This window comes from Emydura macquarii, unplaced genomic scaffold (assembly GCF_026122565.2).
Source record: "Emydura macquarii macquarii isolate MOO-44397 ecotype Brisbane River unplaced genomic scaffold, CSIRO-AGI_Emac_v2 contig_2473, whole genome shotgun sequence".
NCBI lineage: Eukaryota > Metazoa > Chordata > Testudines > Chelidae > Emydura > Emydura macquarii.
The window spans coordinates 18230025-18249011 of NW_027132610.1; the positions used below are offsets into that span (position 1 = coordinate 18230025).

At 41.5% G+C, this 18987-nt stretch overlaps 1 protein-coding gene across 5 annotated transcripts in view; it reads right to left on the minus strand.

Annotated features, from left to right (window-relative positions):
• FAM124A (family with sequence similarity 124 member A) overlaps positions 1–18987 on the minus strand; it is a 71394-nt gene that overhangs the window by 36186 nt on the left and 16221 nt on the right. The window lies entirely within an intron of this gene.

Genomic DNA, 18987 nt, shown 5'->3' on the forward strand with positions numbered 1-18987 from the left:
TTTATCATAGCCATGTGCTTAATTTTAAGCAAGTGAATACAGCATATATTTAAACTCTGCTCAAGCAGGGACTTTGTTTTTAATCGCAAAAGAAGTCTGTGATAGAGCTTGGAATTGAACTTAGACCGCTTACACCCAGGCCAGAATCTTAATTGCTAGGCCATCAATACTCTATGAACTTGGGTAAGTATCCATGCCTCAATTCTTTCCTCTCACCTATTGTCTGTCTTGTGTAGTTAGATCATATGCTCTTTGGGACATGAACTGTCTTTAATTGTTTTTGTACATACATATATTTCATCTCTAATTCCCAGGAGTCTATATTACCACACACACTGACATATCTCAGTGTGTCTCCTAGCACAATGAGGACCTCATCTTCGTTGGGGCCTCTAGAGACTTGTAATACAAATAATCAATAACAAGATAACAACTTAGGAGATGTTTCCAGACATTCCATGCTGAGCAATGGTGACATATGCAGATCTCCATGCTGTATATGACAAGGACAGGGTTCCATTTATCTCCTCTGATGTTTGGGAAGGGTCAACAGGAGGGATATGGAGCCAGTGAGCGAGACCCGATGGAAATAAAAGTAGAGAGCTTACAGGCTGTGTATGGTCAGAAACCACACCCAAACCTGGAGGAAGTTGGGAAAAGATGTGCAAGCTGGGAGGAAAAATCATGGGCTGAGTTGGAACAGGTGATAGTGACATTGTGTGCGATGGCAGAGCCAAAACTAGACACTTCCTTTTTATATTCAACCATCATTTCCTTCACTTCCAGCCTGGTGGAATTTGATGAGCAGAAGTTACCAACATGGTTTTAGCATAGCTGCATACTGCTAGTGGGTGAGTAGCAATGACACTTCTGTTCATCACACAGCCCGTCAGACGTTATGCTGCCCTTCACCCCTAGCACAGGACAGGCTAGATGTGAAGAAGATACCTTCCTCACATTTTCTACAGAGTTGAACCTTCACTCTAAGCCTTTTTACTGGAACTTTATAAACACATTATCTGAGTTCTTAATGTTGACAGAAGCTGCAGACAGAGTTCCAGGTTACTTGGTTCCAATTTCCTCTTCCCATATTTTAATTAGTCTTCTTTTTATAGTAATACTTTTTGGAAATGCGTCATGCTAATGTAAACCCCACCATAAAATTATTTTTGCAATTGTACTTAGCACAGCCTCTCACTAGCCATTTTTAAAAGCATCTCAGGAAAGTGAGAAAATATGAGTTGATATTTCTGCTTACTGCAAAAAAGGAGGGTAAAATCTGCACAGATCTCTTCATTTGCAGCAGAAAAAAAAATCCATAACAAAATTATTCCTTTATATGCCTGGTGCGACATCAGATGAAGATACATATTTAATACAGAATTTAATGCATTTGATAGAGCTGGTTTGAACCAACTGCGCTTGCAGTGGACAGCTATCATGCGGGGGAGGGGGGTATTTTTGTGACATGCGTCCTTAAAGACAAAGTCAAAACCAGGCCCCACTGTCCCTGCTTGGTTTTCATCACTGTTAGCAGTTACATCAAGACAGCCAGGCTTTGAAGTGACATGAGAGGAGGAAGGCCATCTCTCTCTGTATGCTATCGTTTCTGTCTGCCCATAAATACATGCACTACCACAGCTCCTCGAGTCTGTCACCACACTGTAGGTTCTCTCTACACCCACAAGGACTAAAGCCTTGTCTTTTTCTATTTTCTATTTCTATTTCCAGTCTATTTCTGGAGAATACACAGAAATCTGTGGAGATTTTTCTGCTCTGTATATTTATATGCTCTTTGTCTCAATGTAATGAAAACTCCTAGTAATAGAGGTGAAAGAACTTGTGAGAACAGCGACTCCACCCTGTAAATAAAGGGCATAGTCCTCAGACACTAAAGTGATCCTACACTTTATTTTCCAAAAGGCCTCCTTTTCTCTCCCCTTTCTCTTTTGGCAATGGATGCTGAACAGACTAGAATTCCTGTCAGTTGGCAATGTAAAAACCATCTGGTCTGGGCTACCAAAGTGTAGGGGAGAATGGGGAGACAGAGAAAGAGATAAAATTGGAGAGGGCAGAAAAGAGAGAAACTGTGCGCAAGTGAATCATTTAAAAAAAAGAAAAGAAAAAAAGACAACCTCTTTTCTAACGAGTGCTAGCTAAGACATGTCCTACCTAGAAGCCACAAGGAGTTCCAGACACCACATGATTAGGAGTAATCTCAATTTATTGAAACTTTTACTGTTCCTCTGAGAATGGATGTTGTAAACTACTGCAGTGAAGTGCTGAGATGGCGGTATCAGCTATGACTAACAAACATAAAAGGTCCTTCTACCACACTTTGAGTAATCTAAAAATCATTTATTTTAATGGGTTAATTGACTGTAAGGATTTGTGAGGCTTGAACCGTGGGCTACAGGTGACATTTCCATACTACTCTCAGACAACCTCAGCAGAGCCACTGTTAACACACTGTATGTTCTGGGAGACCAGTCACTGCAGCAAGTGCCACCCACAACAGAGCTGATCGGCAGCTCCTCCAATGACCTCTGACTGGCCCACACCTGGTTCTGACTTTCAGTTCAGTTTCATGGCTCTGACATCCACTTTCTGACTCTGGTTCTGACACTTGGTTTCATTTCCCAGTTCCTGACTCTTGCTGCTGGATCCTGACTGCTGGATCTGACTCCTGCTCCAACCGCAGAACTAGACCACCAGGGATCCTCGTTCTCTAAGATAAAAATCCCCAAAATTCTCCGATAAAAAACCATAAAAATCTGCCTTTTTCTGCGATTAAAATGAAATGCTGAGCTTTAGTTTCCCTAGCCACAATATATATAGGTATCAGTTGAACACAATATTTTCTTGATATACAGTAGAACCCTGTTTATCCAAGCCTCCATTATCTGGCTCTTCATATTAACCAAACCACCAGCCGCCCAGGACTCCGGCTGTCACCCCTGCCTGGGGCTGACTGCCCAAGCCCCCCGCATATTAAAATAAGGGATGGAAAGCTCTTTGCCCATTTTCCTGACTATGCAAATTTTTCATTGTCCAATCTGGCCCCAGTCCCATTAGATCAGATAATAGGGGTTCCACTATGTATTGCTTTTATTTTTTCACAAAATGTAAAAAACTAAAGATTTTCTGTAAAAATGCAAATTCCACATTTTTTATGGTAAACTGATTTCTAGGATTCCTGCTAACCACCTACTCCCTGGTTCCAAACACTGACAAATCAGATCATATTTCATGAGTGTAGGCTGTGACACTGGCAAACCAGGGGCCACCTCATACCAAGGTCTCCATGTTTCAACTGAGCCTTGACAAATACATAGCTGGAATTAGTCTGGCTCACTTGTGTGTCAGCATTTTTAAAATAAGATTTAGAGTTATAAAAAATGTGCTTAATGTTTAGACTTTATGAAATGCTTGTAAGTTGCTGAATGCATTAATCTCATTTATAATATTTGTATCCCATGTTATAAGGTAATATTTAAGAGTTTGCATTGTAATCCTTTGTCACTGTGTAAATCACCAGACAGGAAAGAGACATGAATTAATGTGAAATGCTGGCTTCCAACAGAAGATGTTAGGTCCTGCCAAACAGAAAAGGCTCATGGACACCAGACGAACTAATGTAGAACACCACAGGACAAAAGACTTTGTTGATTGCTCCCCCCATTCCCCAAGAAGAAGAGACATGCACGTGAATTCCTTCCATCAGCTAAGTTTGCAACTTGAAGCAGAAGGGATGAAGGAATAAAAATACTGAATGAGGAGGAACTGTTTCTCTATTCTGTTTGGCAAGGTTTTCTAGGCATAAGCAAGAGATCCCCAGCATTTAGCCCTAAGGGACATATAGAGCTTGCTTATTAGAGAATCTTCTATTATCTTTTTAAACTTAAAATTGTAACTCAATTGTGTATGTACTTTTACCTGCTTTAACCTTGTAAACAACTCTCATTTCTTTTTCCCAGTTAATAAATCTTAAGATAGTTTATCATAGGATTGGCTACAAGCATTGTCTTTTGTGTGATATCTAAGGGTCAACTGACCTGGGGTCAGTGACTGGTCCTTTGGGACTGGGCATAACCTGAATATTGCTGTGATTTTTGGTGTAAAAGACCATTTATCACAAAGGCAATTTTACCTGGGTGGCAAGATAGATCAGAGAACCCAGTGGGACTGTTTGTGACTCCATATTAAAGCTGTTATAGGGCTTGAGGAGTTTACACTTGGTTGGAGAAATCTAAATATAGAACTCAGAACCAATTTGGAGTTTGTGCCCTGCTTCTTAACAGTCATGCTCTTGAGCCACTGCCAGACAGCTTGACACTAGCCAGCTGGAGGTTGAGGGGCTGGGGGAGGGTCTTAACCCCCTGTCAAGGATCTGTTCCCATCCGAGCACCCTGTTTGGATGTTACTTGGAAAGTGTACTTGCACAATCCAGTCCCTCTTGTGGGAGCATTCAGTGTTAATCAAGAAGGAGCAGGCTCTCACCACTCTTGCCAAGGCCTTCTGGCTGCTATTTTGCCTCCTTTTGGTGTCTCAGGTGAAAGAAACAAACAATCCAAAGTCAGGAGAAAGAAGTTAAACAAAAGGGCAAAGAAAACCTGTAGGCAGTTCTAGCCTTTCCTCAGAGGGGCTCACAGTCCCCTGGGGCTCTAGCACAAGTTATAGTATATAGTCTCTTTCTCCTCTTCGCACAGGGGATGTGTTTCCCTTTTTGCAAAGGCACAGGTTCTGCTGGCTATCAGACCTCTTCCAGGGAGCTGGGAAGCTTAACAACCAGCTCCCTTCCAGGCCTGTTCCTTTCTTCTAAACTCCTTCCCCCCAGCCACAATGCCTGGCATGACTCGCAGGTGCAGCAGGGCAGGGCTCCTCAAGCCTACAGCAGTTCCTTACCCCCTTCCATGCTAGTGCAGGGTTTATACACCTTGTTCCCCACCCTGTTTAAAAAGTTAGATTGCATAAATTAGGGAAACACAGTTTGGAACAGAAGCTAGTTTATCTCATTTGATTAAAAGTGGACAAATCTAGTCATTGTACAAAACCACTCAAAGAGAGATTCAACAGCTAGTATTTTTTCACTCTAATGCATGCATGCATGCCCACCACCCACCATAAAACAACTTTGTCTATACCCCTGTGTTTTTATTTTCTCAAACCTTGACTCTAACTCTGATTAAAAGCAGGAGTTGGGCAGAATAAAGGCTATATTCCAGTTCCAATGCTGGCATCTTGCCCAGGTCAGAATAAATTCTATTCTCTGTCTCCTGATGTACGGCTTCAGCTAAGAAGATGGGGGACGGGGAGGAGAACCCTCAGACTTACCAGTGATCTCTAGAGCCAGGTTTTCAAAGGTATTTAGGCACCTGAAGATGCTGCTAGGTACCTAGTAGTATTTTTAACAGTGCCTAAGAGGGTTAGGCACCTAATTTCCATTGACTTCAATGGGAGTTAAGTGTCTCACCTGCTTAGGTGCTTTTATAAATCCTAATAAGCACCTATCCTCACCTTTGAGCACCTAAATGCCATTGTAAATCTGGCCATTAAAGGACAGCGTACTATACATGATTCAGGATATTTGGGTTCGGTTCCTGACACAGACCTGCTGTGACACTTCAGGCAAAGCCAGATCACCGATCTGTGCCTCTGTTTCCCCTCCCACCATTTCTTTTGTCTATTTAGATTGTAAGATCTTTAGGGCAGGGGCTATCTTTCACTTTGTGTTTGTACAGTGCCTAGCACAATGGGGATCTGATCTCGGCTGAGTCCTCAAGGTGCTACTGTAATACAAAAAATACTAATTAAAACAACCCTGCTTACAGAAGGGGACAAGACTGCTTTCTGGTGGAAGAGAACACCAACACAAGACTGAGCAGGAGGGAGGAAGGAAGGGAGAGGGTCACTGATAAATAAGTAAGTAGGCAGGGGAGCCATTTACCATGATTGAAAGATTTGAAAATTGAAGGATAATTGTACTACAAACAACTTTATGCACTGATGACACAGGTGGCCTGTAGCTAACTCATCATAATATATATAACTGACTATCAATGTCTAGCTCATGAATGCAAGTATGCATGTAGAAATACTGAATTTCTGTTTCAAATTTTAAAACTGGAAGCCACAGAGCCTCAGACCAACAGCTGGGCTTGAAAGTAAAAACAGTGAATCGGTAGAGAAGCTAACCAGTTGAGGAACTAATCAGCAAAGAAATGCAACTCTGTTCCAAGAAACCACAAAGGTTTACCTCAAATTCAATCCATGCACATGTTCTCCAGTAGAATTAGAGGATATCATTACATTTTTGAAAGAATTATTTCCTATTTGAATAGTGTTACTCTGCATAAACACCATTAACTTATTCGGACTGCACTTAATGAGAACTGCCAGCTGTCAAAATAAGATTAGGGCTACGTCTTAAAGAGAAAGAACACTGATTTACACATAGGGACAGTACTGTATGTTCAAACCTTTTTTCTTTTACATACACCTGATACTATAGTGCTGGCTGTCATTTCTTAGCCAAACTGTTCTTTGCAGTGGAGCAGGCCATGGGGAAGAGAGCCAGTGGGGGGCAGCCATTAGAAGAGAAGGTAGCGAGAAGGAAGAATTGCAGTGGGAATTTTGCTCCAGCCCTGTTTATCAGTGACATTTCAGACTGATTTATGAAACAATTAGAAAGAAAAAAAAAGTCTTGTGGACCATCCCTGACAAAGAAGCCACTGGAGAAATAAAATTCACCACTCATACGAATATTAAAATAGCATAATTCAACCCATCTTGCTATTTGGGTTTATTTAATAGCCCCACTTTACTATCTGGAACCAAAAACACCAAACAACAACAATCAACTGTCATGAATGGGTATAAAAACTATTCAGGAAGGACAGGCAGGGGAGAAAAAGTGGAGGAGTTGCACTGTATGTAAGAGAGCACTACGACGGCTTGGAGCTCCAGTATGAAACTGGAGAAAAGCCTGTTGGGAGTCTCTAGGTTAAGTTTAGAGGAGAGAGCAACAAGGATGATGTTGTGGTGGGCGTCTGTTATAGACCACCAAACCAGGAGGATGAGGAAGATGAGGCTTTCTTCAGTCAACTAGGGAAAGTTTCCAGATCACAGGACCTGGTCTTCATGGAGACTTCAGTCATCCTGACATCTGGTGGAAGAGCAATACAGCAGAGCACAGACAATCCAGGAAGTTTTTGAAGAGTGTTGCAGACAACTTCCTGGTACAAGTGCTGAGGAATCTACCGGGGCCGTGCTCCTCTTGACCTGGTGCTCACCAACTGGGAAGAATTGGTAGGGGAAGAAGAAGTGGGTGGTAACCTAGGCAGCAGTGACCATGAGATGGTCAAGTTCAGGATCCTGACAAAAGGAAGAAAGGAGAACACCAGGATATGGATCTCCAACTTCAGAAAAGCAGACTTTGATTCCCTCAGGGAACTGATAGGCAGGATCCCCTGGTAGGCTAATATGCGGGTGAAAGGAGTCCAAGACAGCTGGTTGTATTTCAAAGAAACCTTACTAAGGCCACAGGAACAAACCATCCCAATGTGCAGAAAGAATAGCAGATATGGCATGCAACCAGCTTGTCTTAACAAAGAAGACTTTGGTGAGCTTAAACACAAAAAAGCAGTTTACAAGAAGTGGAAGCTTTGACAGATAACCAGGGAGGAGTATAAAGATAGTGCTTGAGCATGAAGGAGTGAAATCAGGAAGGCCAAAGCACAACTGGAGTTGCAACTAGCAAGGAACATGAAGGGTAACAAGAAGGGTTTCTATAGGTATGTTAGCAACAGGAAGGTGGTCAGGGAAAGTATGGGCCCCTTACAGAATGGGGGAGGCAACATAGTGACAGAGGATGTGGAGAAAGCTGAGGTACTCAATGCTTTTTTTGCCTCTGTCTTCACAGACAAAGTCAGCTCCCAGACTACTGCACTGGGCAGCACAGAACGAGGAGGTGGTGAGCACCCCTCAGTGCTGAAGGAACAGGTTCAGGACTATTTAGAAAGGCTGGACAGGCACAAGTCCATGGGACCAGATGCAATGCATCCGCGGATGCTGAGGGAGTGGGCTCATGTGATTGCAGAGCCATTGGACATTATCTCTGAAAACTCGTAGCGATCGGGGGAGGCCCCGGATGATTGGAAAAAGGCAAACATAGTGCTCATCTTCAAAAAAGGGAAGGAGAAGGATCCAGGGAATTACAGACCGGTCAACATCACCTCAGTCCCCAGAAAAATCATGGAGCAGGTCCTCAAGGAATCCATTTTAAGGCACTTAGAAGAGAGGAAGGTGATGAGGAACAGTCAGCATGGATTACAAGGGCAAATCATGCCTGACCAACCTGATTGCCTAATCTATGATGGGATGACTGGCTCTGTGGATGTGGGAAAGTGGTGGATGTGACATATCTTGGCTTTAGCAAAGCTTTTCATACGGTCTCCCACAGTATTCTTATCAGCAAGTTAAAGAAATATGGGTTGGATAAATGAACTATAAGATGGATAGAAAGCTGGCTGGATCATCAGGCTAACAGGCAGAGAAACAGCTTGATGTCTAGTTGGCAGCTGGTAACAAGCAGAGTGCCCCAGGGGTCGGTGCTGGTGCTAGTTTTGTTCAATTTCTTCATTAATGATCTGGAGATGAGGTGCATTGCACCGTCAGCAAGTTTGCAGATGACACTAAGCTGGAGAGAGTGTAGATACTCTGGAGGATAGGGATAGGATACAGTATGACCTAGACAAATTGGAGCATTGGCCCAAAAAAAATCTGATGAGGTTCAATAAGGACAAGTACAGAGTCCTCCACGTAAGACAGAAGAATCCCATGCACAGCTACAGACTGGGGACTGACTGGTTTGGCAGCAGTTCTGCAGAAAAGGACCTGGGGGTTACAGTGGACAAAAAGCTGAATATGAATCAACAGTGTGCCCTTATTGCCAAGAAGGCTAACAGCATATTGGGCTGCATTAGTAGGAGCATTGCCAGCAGATCGAGGGAAGTGATTATTCCCCTCTACTTGGCACTGGTAAGGGCCACATTTGGAGTATTGTGTCCAGTTTTGGGCCCCCAGTACAGAGAGAATGTGGACAAATTGGAGAGAGTCCAGCGGAGGGCAACAAAAATAATTAGGGGGCTGGAGCACATGACTTATGAGGAGAGGCTGAGGGAACTAGGCTTGTTTAATCTGCAGAAGAGAAGAATGAGGGGGATTTGATAGTGGCCTTTAACTACCCAAAAGGGGAGTCCAGGGAGGATGGAGGTAGGCCGTTCTCAGTGGAAGTAAGATGACAGAACTAGGAGCAATGGTCTCAAGTTGCAGTGGGGGAGGTCGAGGCTGGATATTAGGAAAAACTTTTTTTACTAGGAGGGTGGTGAAACACTGGAATGGATTATCTAGAGAGGTGTGGAATCTTTATCCTTAGAGGTTTTTAAGGTGTGGCTTGACAAAGCCCTGGATGGGATGATTTAGTTGGAGTTGATCCTGCTCCGAGCAGGGGGTTGGACCAGATGACCTCCTGAGTTCCCTTCCAATCCTAATCTTCTATGATTCTATGAACAACAAAAATGAATAAAACCTTTGCACTGACAGTTTTGCAAACAAACATTACACATGCATAGAAACAAGCCCAACAATGACTGCAAAGCAGCACTGGGATGTTTCTCTCCTAATGAACATTTAAAAAAGAGAACATTCAGTTTCGGGTGGTGTCCCGACCATAGCACCATATACTCTTGCCACTACAGATCTATCCCCTGTGTTATATATGTATAATGACAGCTAGCTACATGTAAATGCAGCCACAAATCACTGCATTTGGACTGCCAACTCTCACAAGATAAAGGTAAAAAGGAAGGCTTATGCTTTATAAATTACAAGTTTTAGAATATGACGAATTTTAAGGTATAAACTGTAGTTACGTTTTAGGCTTTTCAAGTCAGATGTAGAAAACATGAGATTATTTGGTGCATAGAGGAATTCTTGAATAGCCTCTCTTTCATTGGGAATAAACACACAAAGTGCACCTTCCAATTTTATTAAGGTTAATGTCATAATGACTTGAGTTTGGATCCTGCTCTTCTAATGAAGCTCGTATAAGGTGTCCTTATTTCATAGACGATAAGGCCAGAAGAGACCATTGTGACCATTAGTATGACCTCTTGAATAACATAGGCCAGAGAACTTCCCTGAATTAATTTCTCTTTGAGCAAGAGCATATCTTTTAGAAACAACAGGAAATCTTGATTTTAAAATTTCCAGTAATGGAAAATCCACCGCAACCCTTGGTGATTTAATATATGTCTGTATCTGTATCATACGACTTTGTTTTCTGAGCACCATTTTGGTTGTCAGATAGCACTGTCCTTTTCTTATCATCTTTTTGCCTCCATCTTGGATTGAAATTCCAAGAGAAGTTGATGGAGGACCAACAATGCAACGCAATCAAGGGACATAAACCCGGAGCGTCTCCTATTCAAACAAAACCACTCTTGGACAATGAGTCAGCTACCACTCAGAGAAACCCATCCTTCCAGCTGAACCAGTAACCAAGCAATTGATTATCTAATGGGGGACTCTGATCACCTGAGGTAGGTCTTGATGCTGACCAGGAGAGTCATCTTTCAGAGGGGACTGAAAGTTTATAAAAGAAGGACTCTGTCATCACCCACTTTAGAGAGAAAGAGAGAGAAGAGATCAGAAACAGGCAAGAAGGAGCAGGAGGGTCTTGGGACCCTGAAAGGGCACTGACCAAATCCCAAAGGGCTCTTGGAGTGGTGAGGACACTGGAGGGAGGGTTTTGTGTGCAGATTTTGTTCTTTCCGCATGGATCTGTAAGTCTCTATGCTTTGTCTAGGAAGAAAGCATGTGTGACTGTTTTAAGAAGTTACTTTGCAAAGCCTCTGGCTTCCTTGCTGTAGCTATCACACGTCCCTAATGGGTTAAACTATAAACCAGAGTATCCACAAGGGGGGTGCTTTGGCAAAGCATATGCTTAAGCTACCGAGAAGACTTTGGGGGGGGGGGGGGGTCAGCAATGGTCCTTGGGTGAGGTCCAGGGCAGCTGGACTGTGGAGTTCACACAGCTGAGGAGGGGTATCAGACATGGACTCTGCAGCCAGGAGTGAGCCTGAGAGGCCAGAGCCAGTAACTGGATGCTGCTCAGACTCAGTGGGTTTAGCATGCAGGATCCAGTGTTTAGGTCGAAACCCAGCAGCCAGCTGAGAGTCCAGCAGAGGCTCACTAGCTCTGTAACAGAGAGCCTTAGCCAATGTCCACTGACTCCAATGAGCTTCCCCCATAGGTGGGAGAAACACAAAGAAAGGAAACTTCTACTCTTTTATCCACCTACCCCATTGTTATCTATGCCGTTGGATATGCATATGTTACCTCCTATTTATGTTTCCTATTTGCTGTATCATTTCTACCAACTGCATCTGAGGAAGTGAGCTGAAGCTCACGAAAGCTTATGCCTGCTGAAATTAAATATGTTAGTCTTTAAAATGCTACAGAATTCTCATTGTTTCTACTCTTGCGTTTCTGAAATGATAAGTTGTACAGTGAAGGACTTTCCAAGCAAAACAGGTGAACGTTCATTTTTTTAAACAAAGTATAAAACAGTTTAATAAAGTTTAAACACTACATTAAAAACTACTACTACTTCAGTCCACTCATCCTTGATCTTCAATAGAAATAACTAAGGTTTCCTGAGATGTCTCGTCTGATTTTTGTGCAACAATGCAATGACAAAATGGAAAACTGGATAAACTGAGTACTATGAAACTTTACTGTGGTCTTTGTGGGAGAACCTCACACAATAAAATGCTTCTATTTGTTCTGTATGCACATTAAAGTTCCCATTACACTTTTCACAAGATTAGGTGTTTGCTTTGGTGTGTCCACCAAAATATTTTCTTCCCTCCTGCTCATTGACATCTGCCAAAAGTTGTGAATTGGTTAACTGCCCCTCTCTATTCCAGATGTGGCTGTATTTCAATAGTGTTGCATGTACCTTATTTGTGAAGCTTTCTGGGATCTTCCTAGATGAAAGGATCTATATATAAATGTAAAATTATTAGTCCTACTATATTAAATTTCTATAGCAAATTGCAGTAGCTTGGCCTGAAATCAAACCGTACCCTTTACGATATTTTTTAAAAGAAATATTCAATTAATCAAAAGATTACTAATAATGGTTATAAGAACTGTACTAATAGCATTTTTTTTAAAAAAACCAAAGAACATTGAGGCATTCTCTAATAAGTACACCTGGAGAATTACTGGAACTATGCAAATGAATATGAAAAATAATAAGTTGTTTTCCCAGCCTACTGATCTTGACAGCAGACACGTGGCCTTTTGTACCTTTTATTAGGCCTACATTTTCTCAGTAAAAATTATGCAGGTTTTTCATAGGGTTCTGAGGGAGAAAAACTAGCACCTCTGTACTAGATTCATGCCATTTAGGCACAGAGTAAGGAGTGGGCAGAGCCACAGGGATTTAGTCTATCTTACAGAGGTAGACTGCCTCTCTGAATTCCCTTAAGCACAGGGGAAGCACACTCACTACTATGTCCCTTATGGGAAGCGGACTATTCCACTCTGCATGCCAGACTGATGTAAAGGGGGCGGGCACAGCCTAGCTTCCTCCCCACCTTCTTGTGGGGGAACTACAGAGGGAGAAGTTTCTACATTCCTTTGAGCTCAGTGTGTCTGTCAGCACAATTTACAGTAAGTGTCCTAGAAAAAACAACTCAGTCTGTCTGCAATCTGATCAGTAGCACCGAATGTTAGCTGACTCTTATTTATTTAGATAATCTTCTTCTACCCTTTCTGTGGGGCTCTGCAACTTTAGAGCACAGAGGGGTTGTGTGTATGGTGTTCTCTTCCCACAGTCACAGAGTATATATTTAGAGCGGTTCTTCTAAAACAATATTTTTACTGGTTAAAAAGTAAAAATTTTAAAATGCCTAAATCCAATTGATCTTTAATGAGATGAGATATTAGGCACTTAAGTTACTTGGATACTTTTGAAAATTCTACCCCAAAATTATATATATGTTTTAAAGCAAACTGAAATAATGAACACTGAGCTCTGATGATGACCGTGACCCCAAACAACAGGTTTAAAACAACACTCGGCATTTAGACTCCTTATCATTAATGACTCCAGGAACTTGGGATTTGACCATGAGAGGTGGTGCTTTAAGGATTTTCATATATATTTATATTTGTGTCACAACCACTCTATTTTCTTAGAACATTTTCAGACTGTAGATCACCCGACATCCCTTCTGTACCTCTCTGTTTTAAGAAGCAGTGTCTCTGAAAGGCAGCACTGAATACAGACTATTTATCTTCTTCATTTTCAATTAATAAACCAACTAGTTAACTAAACAAAGTGAATGTATTTACACTAACAAAGGAACAAAATATAAACTGAAAACAATACACCCCTTTACAATATTACTAGCTATTTACAGATACATGGGACCAGATTCTGCTCTCAGGAACTTACACCAATATAAATCTGTCTTGGAGAAATTGCTTTTTAAAAATCAGAGCAAGGATGAAACTTCCAGGCTTGAATGGTGTATACAACATTACTACAATTCTTACATCTAATCATGAAGGTCACAGTCAGGAATACACACAGCTTAAAAACACCCCCAAAATAGTGCATCATTTTCCACTTAGAGTCAGAAAATGAAAGGTGGGTTGGTCAGCAGCTGTTAGAATGCAAAGCAGGTGTTCACTTATCTGAGAAGCATAGCATAAATCACAATATGCTATACCTCCTCTCACAGTCTTTCTATTCAAGAATGACCTCTCCCCCATTGAGTTTTGAATTGAAGAGTATTAGGGTTATATTGGTTTCTGGTTATAACAGGTTGTTGCTTTCTGGAGCTCAAGTTCTACATTCATTGTCAGAAACACACATCCTATCCCATGGGGTAGATATGCATTTTGCTCACTGATTTATCTGAGAGACGAGTAAAAGATATGTATTCAGACAGTTCCTATTGGTTGCATACCTGAAAATGCCAAGAGTAAAAGTTACTCCTTATAAAATGATTGGTATCATACACTCACTAAATTGGCTCCAGATCTAAGTACTATAGATTTCAAATGCTACAAGGCAAATCAAGGCTTTGCTTAAAAATGCCCACTTTTGGCCAAAGCCATTCAGAGAGTGGTTATCTAGAGTGGTGCAAATGGCTGATTTTTTTGTTTGTTGGCAATTCTGGAAAAAAAAGTTTGGTTTGAGTCAAACCAAAACAAATTTTTGGGGGGAAATTTTGGCAAATCAGAAAAGTCAGAAAAAATTTGATTTGGGTTGAAAAGAACATTTTTGTCTATAGAAGACCCGGGTTCAACTATCTGCTCGCAGCAGACACTATAAATCTGGGTCTCCTGCTCACCAAGATGATTTTCTAACTGCCAGGCTATAGAGTCTGTCTCATGCATTTTTTGGTCCAATGACTATTCAAGTGTTGTACACAAAGCAAAACAATTTCAATAGGAGAGTGAGAAAGCTCCGCCCCAGACTAGCCAATAGCTTGGTGGTTAGGGCACACTCCCCTGAGTGGGGAAAGACCTGGGTTCATAGTCCACACACCTGAGGAAGATTCAAACCTGGGCCTCCTGTAGCCTAGATGAGTGCCTTAACCGTTGGATATGGGGGAGCAGCAACTCCTCCTCAATGCTGTGAATGATGCTGAAATCTCCTTGTGAATCTAGCCTGAAAAACTAAAATGATGTATTGACATTTCTGGTTTTTTTGGTGGTTTTTTTGTTTTCTGTTTTTTGTTTTGACCAATATGATTTACTGAAATTGACACAAATGGACAAAATGTTCTGACTGACCCAAATCTATATTTTTTTCCAGCAAAAAAAAATTTCAGCTGAAAAGTTTCACTAAGCTCTGTTATCACAAACATGAAGAACATGAAGAGCTGGAGATCCTCCAAAATTCTACAGAATCAAAAGGTAGATGAAGAGGCTGCTGGCAGCCCCGCAGAAGCATAACTTGACAAAAACTTGACAATGGTTGGTAGGCTGAGACTACTGCCCACCATATTGACCAATACTGTCTCATTGTTTCCTAGTACTCCCCTTGCTTTCTATATTTATCTGTTGTCTCTTGTTGTGGATCAACAAGATCACAACATACATTCCTGTGCAGATGTTACTGTTTAAGCAACATCTGTATGTTGTGGATGACTCACTGTATTTTCTTACAGAATAAACACAGGGATATATTCTGCAAACTTCAGTACTGTTTTTTGATATACCAATGTTAAGTGGAAAAAAATATATGATGCACTCTCATTTCTCCCAGACTTTTAGCAACATTAAAGCAACAACAACAACATTATTTCTTTCATATTTAATTCACCAAAGAAATTTAATTTTGTTCTTGTCAGGACACTACAAGTATTCTTGTACTGGGTCCTCTATAGAAGGGGTTCCCAAACTATGGGCCACGACCCAGTCTCAGGTGATCCTCCATTGACAGAGTCTGGGAGAGCATGGGAGGCAGTTTTGCCTCCCCCCGCCCCCAAATGGTCTATGGTGGCAGAGTGGCAACCAGCGATGGCAACTGCCCAAGGCTGGAGGAACCCAGTGCTCCCAGAGGGTGGCAGAGGGCAAAGTGGAGCCGCCGGGTGGTGGGCAAGGAGAAGGGGCTGGCCCCACGGGTGGTGGCTCCCAGCACCATTGGAGGAGGCTGGAGGGTTAATGGCTGTTTCTGCTCTGAGCTGCCACACCCCACGATCCAGGGCTGCCTGGCCCACAAGGATTAGGTTTGGCGGTGCTGCTCTGTTTCCACCCAGACAACACAGTCTTCCCTGCAGCAAAGTTTCAATCTTCCAATAATGTAACTTAAGTGAGTGCAATGAAGTCACCTGACAAGTTCTTTCTTAGTCTCTTCTTTGGCATCCCTGTGGTAAACTCTTGCCCAGCTGATTTGATCCAGAAATTTGCCAGAAAGAATGGTTTACTAGTTTTAGCCTCACATTTGAAATCCAACACTTCATAGAACCACAGATTACAATCATGGCAGGACCAAGATAGCTCTTTATCATTCTGAGTTAGAAAACTACTATTCATAGGAAAGTGTTCTTTCAAAAGAGACATTTGCACATCAGACAGAAATTAAAATTGACAGAGAATCTTTAGTAAGAGTAGAAGTTTGTCCTAGTATCTCTGCCCCAAATGTCTTCTCTTCCCTTCTGCAACTATTTTGCAGTCTGCGGTCAGCTAGTTGTTATCCTCAATCTTGACAGCAGCTTCAGTTCATTTTAGTGGATCTCTATGGTACGCACATAATATGTGAAATCCTTGGGGATGAAATCAGCAATATAAAAGTAAATATTACACCATTATTTTTACTCTTTTCTGGGGACATGGAAATCACTGTGGTCAAGTGATTTAATATTGGGATGTGGAGCAACAAGTTTTCATGTGGCCCTGTAAAGGTGAGAGCTAACTTCTGCTTTCCCCCCCCGAAGAGTTTTAAACAAGCTATTACAATTTATTTATTATTTTTAATTCAGCAGCAACTAGAGACTCCAGTCAGATTTGGCACCTGGTTATAGTAGCTGCTTTACAGAGAGCAGAAAGGTAGCTCCTGCCCTGAAAAGTTCACAATCTGTCTATTCAAATATTACTGCTCCTCTTATACTATCTGAACAGACTGACCACACAATGCCTATGAAATACAAAGATAAATCCCACCATTTGTGGAGCTACACAAGCCTTGTTTGTCTTGGAAGCAGAAAAAAGAGACAATCACATTTCTAAGTTTGTATGTAAAAAGCCTGTCCTGTCTTCTGACCTTTTCTGTCTCTGCTGGAATGATAATGCTTCCCAGTACTGACAAATGACTGGTGTTAAAATACTACTGTAATCCCTACCACATCCTGGACTGCCTTGGTCAGCACAACATCTAGGTCACTACATTTAATGTGACAAACTGCAGCTGGCATGTAACTAAAATCACTTGTATGTACAAATCTATTAAGAGTAAGAATTACCAAGATGAGTTTGCTGCTATTGTTTTTACTCAAGTCAGCAGTAATACAAGTAAATAATAGATTAAAAGTCAATGTCTAGATGAGAAATACTTTGATTTAAGCCTCATCAGTGAGTTGATTTGTCAAATTATTATGAATACTGGGCCCATAATCCAGATCCATGCCTGGGATGGTGACAGGACCTGGTAGCATACACTCTCATCCATGGCCAAAAACTGGGTTGCTGGAGGGAAACTAACAGGAACAGCACATCAGATAAAAATTATTTTAACAAATATGCAAAGTACTGATTTATTGAAGGTTGCCCCCCAATCATATAGCGAATGATCCCTGCCAGAAGGAAACCAGGAATATATTTAAATAACAAAAACATTCTTAGGGTAAAGGCCTGAACTGCTAGCTAGAGACATATATCCCGCAGACAGACAGAGACAGACCAGACAGCTAGCCCTTTGTGTGTCACGTCAGCTCAGGATTCAGACATGTAGATAAAGAATAAAGTTAAGGAACAGCCTGATCCAATTCTCAGTGAATTAGAATTCAATTGAAATCAATGAAAACACTCCCACTGATTTCAACAGGAGATAAATAAAATCTCAAATTATTCCTTCTGGCTAGGTAATACCTTGTAGAATTAGGTCAGAGAGCTGACCACCTGTATGAAACTGGCTGGGGAAACTCTGTTTCACCAGAATCCATATGCATGGAGGTGATTTGACAGCTCTCTTCTGATTATAAGAGAATTAAGGCTACAGGGTGTGAAAGTCATCTTTGTGAATTTCTGTAACGTTCACTTTGAGTAACAGCTTTCACCTGAAAGAAGGAATCAGGAGGGAATTAGGGGGAGAAATGCCACTTTACATTGACAAGGCGGCTTTATCTGCAGTTTTGCTGGAACAGCCATTTCTGGAATTCAGAGAGAAGTATATACAGTTCTTCCAAGAACTGACAGACTATTTTTGGGAAGTTAAAGCCATTATTGCAGAAGATTGAAAAGCACTATGTGAAATTCTTTTTGGCAAAAGCAGAAAAATTGCCATATCGCATCACTAAAAAAAGGAAAAAAGAAACCAGATGCTATGTTTCGTCTTCTATCACCTAATTAACCTGAAATCTAGTCTGTTCATAAGAAATATCTGAAAAGGCAGGAAAACACCCAGTTCAATTTCTCTCTTCTTTAAACTCAAATGAAGAAATGCCTTACAGAATTCTCTCCCCTTGTGTTTTCTTGGCATTAGTTGCAATAGGCACTCAATCATTTTTAATTCCTGTGGTTTTTGCTGAAACGACAATTAATCATTACAAACTCTGAGGTCCTATTCACATTAACTTGCCAAACCAAGTTTCAGAATTATGCTCTCACTCAACCTTATCTTCTTATGATTTTTAATATTTATATCTTTAAGCATGGCTGTAACTCACTCTGGCCCTATCCACACCAGCCAACCAACCCGTTCACTGAGCTGCTGTTTCCAAGCAGAGCATGGATGGGATGCTTACCATGCAGATGGCATGTGTAATTTGCTGGGAATTCAGCTATCTCCCTGCTAACAGTTTTGAAATAGAGCTGTCATTTTGCAGTGGAATAAAGGACCAACTTCGGACACCACCTACACAGTGATCAGGTCCATGCCCTCCTTGATCTTTGACTACTTTTTCCTCTTCTGATTGTACTTTGGGGACTTATCTCAGTCCCTCTTTTTCACTTACAACAGTTCTGAATGGGTTACTGAAGCTGCAGAACTTATTGCAGTGAACTTCACAGACTCAGCGAGGGTCTAGGGATGAAAATTTGCTTGGTGATGGAAAGATGGTGAGACAAAATATTTAGATGTTAATTTGCATGAGCTCTCTCTACACCAGGCCAGATCACACAAGGATCAATTTGAGCCAGTGCACAATGGGCATATAAGTGGTAAGTATCTTCTGTGCTACTGTA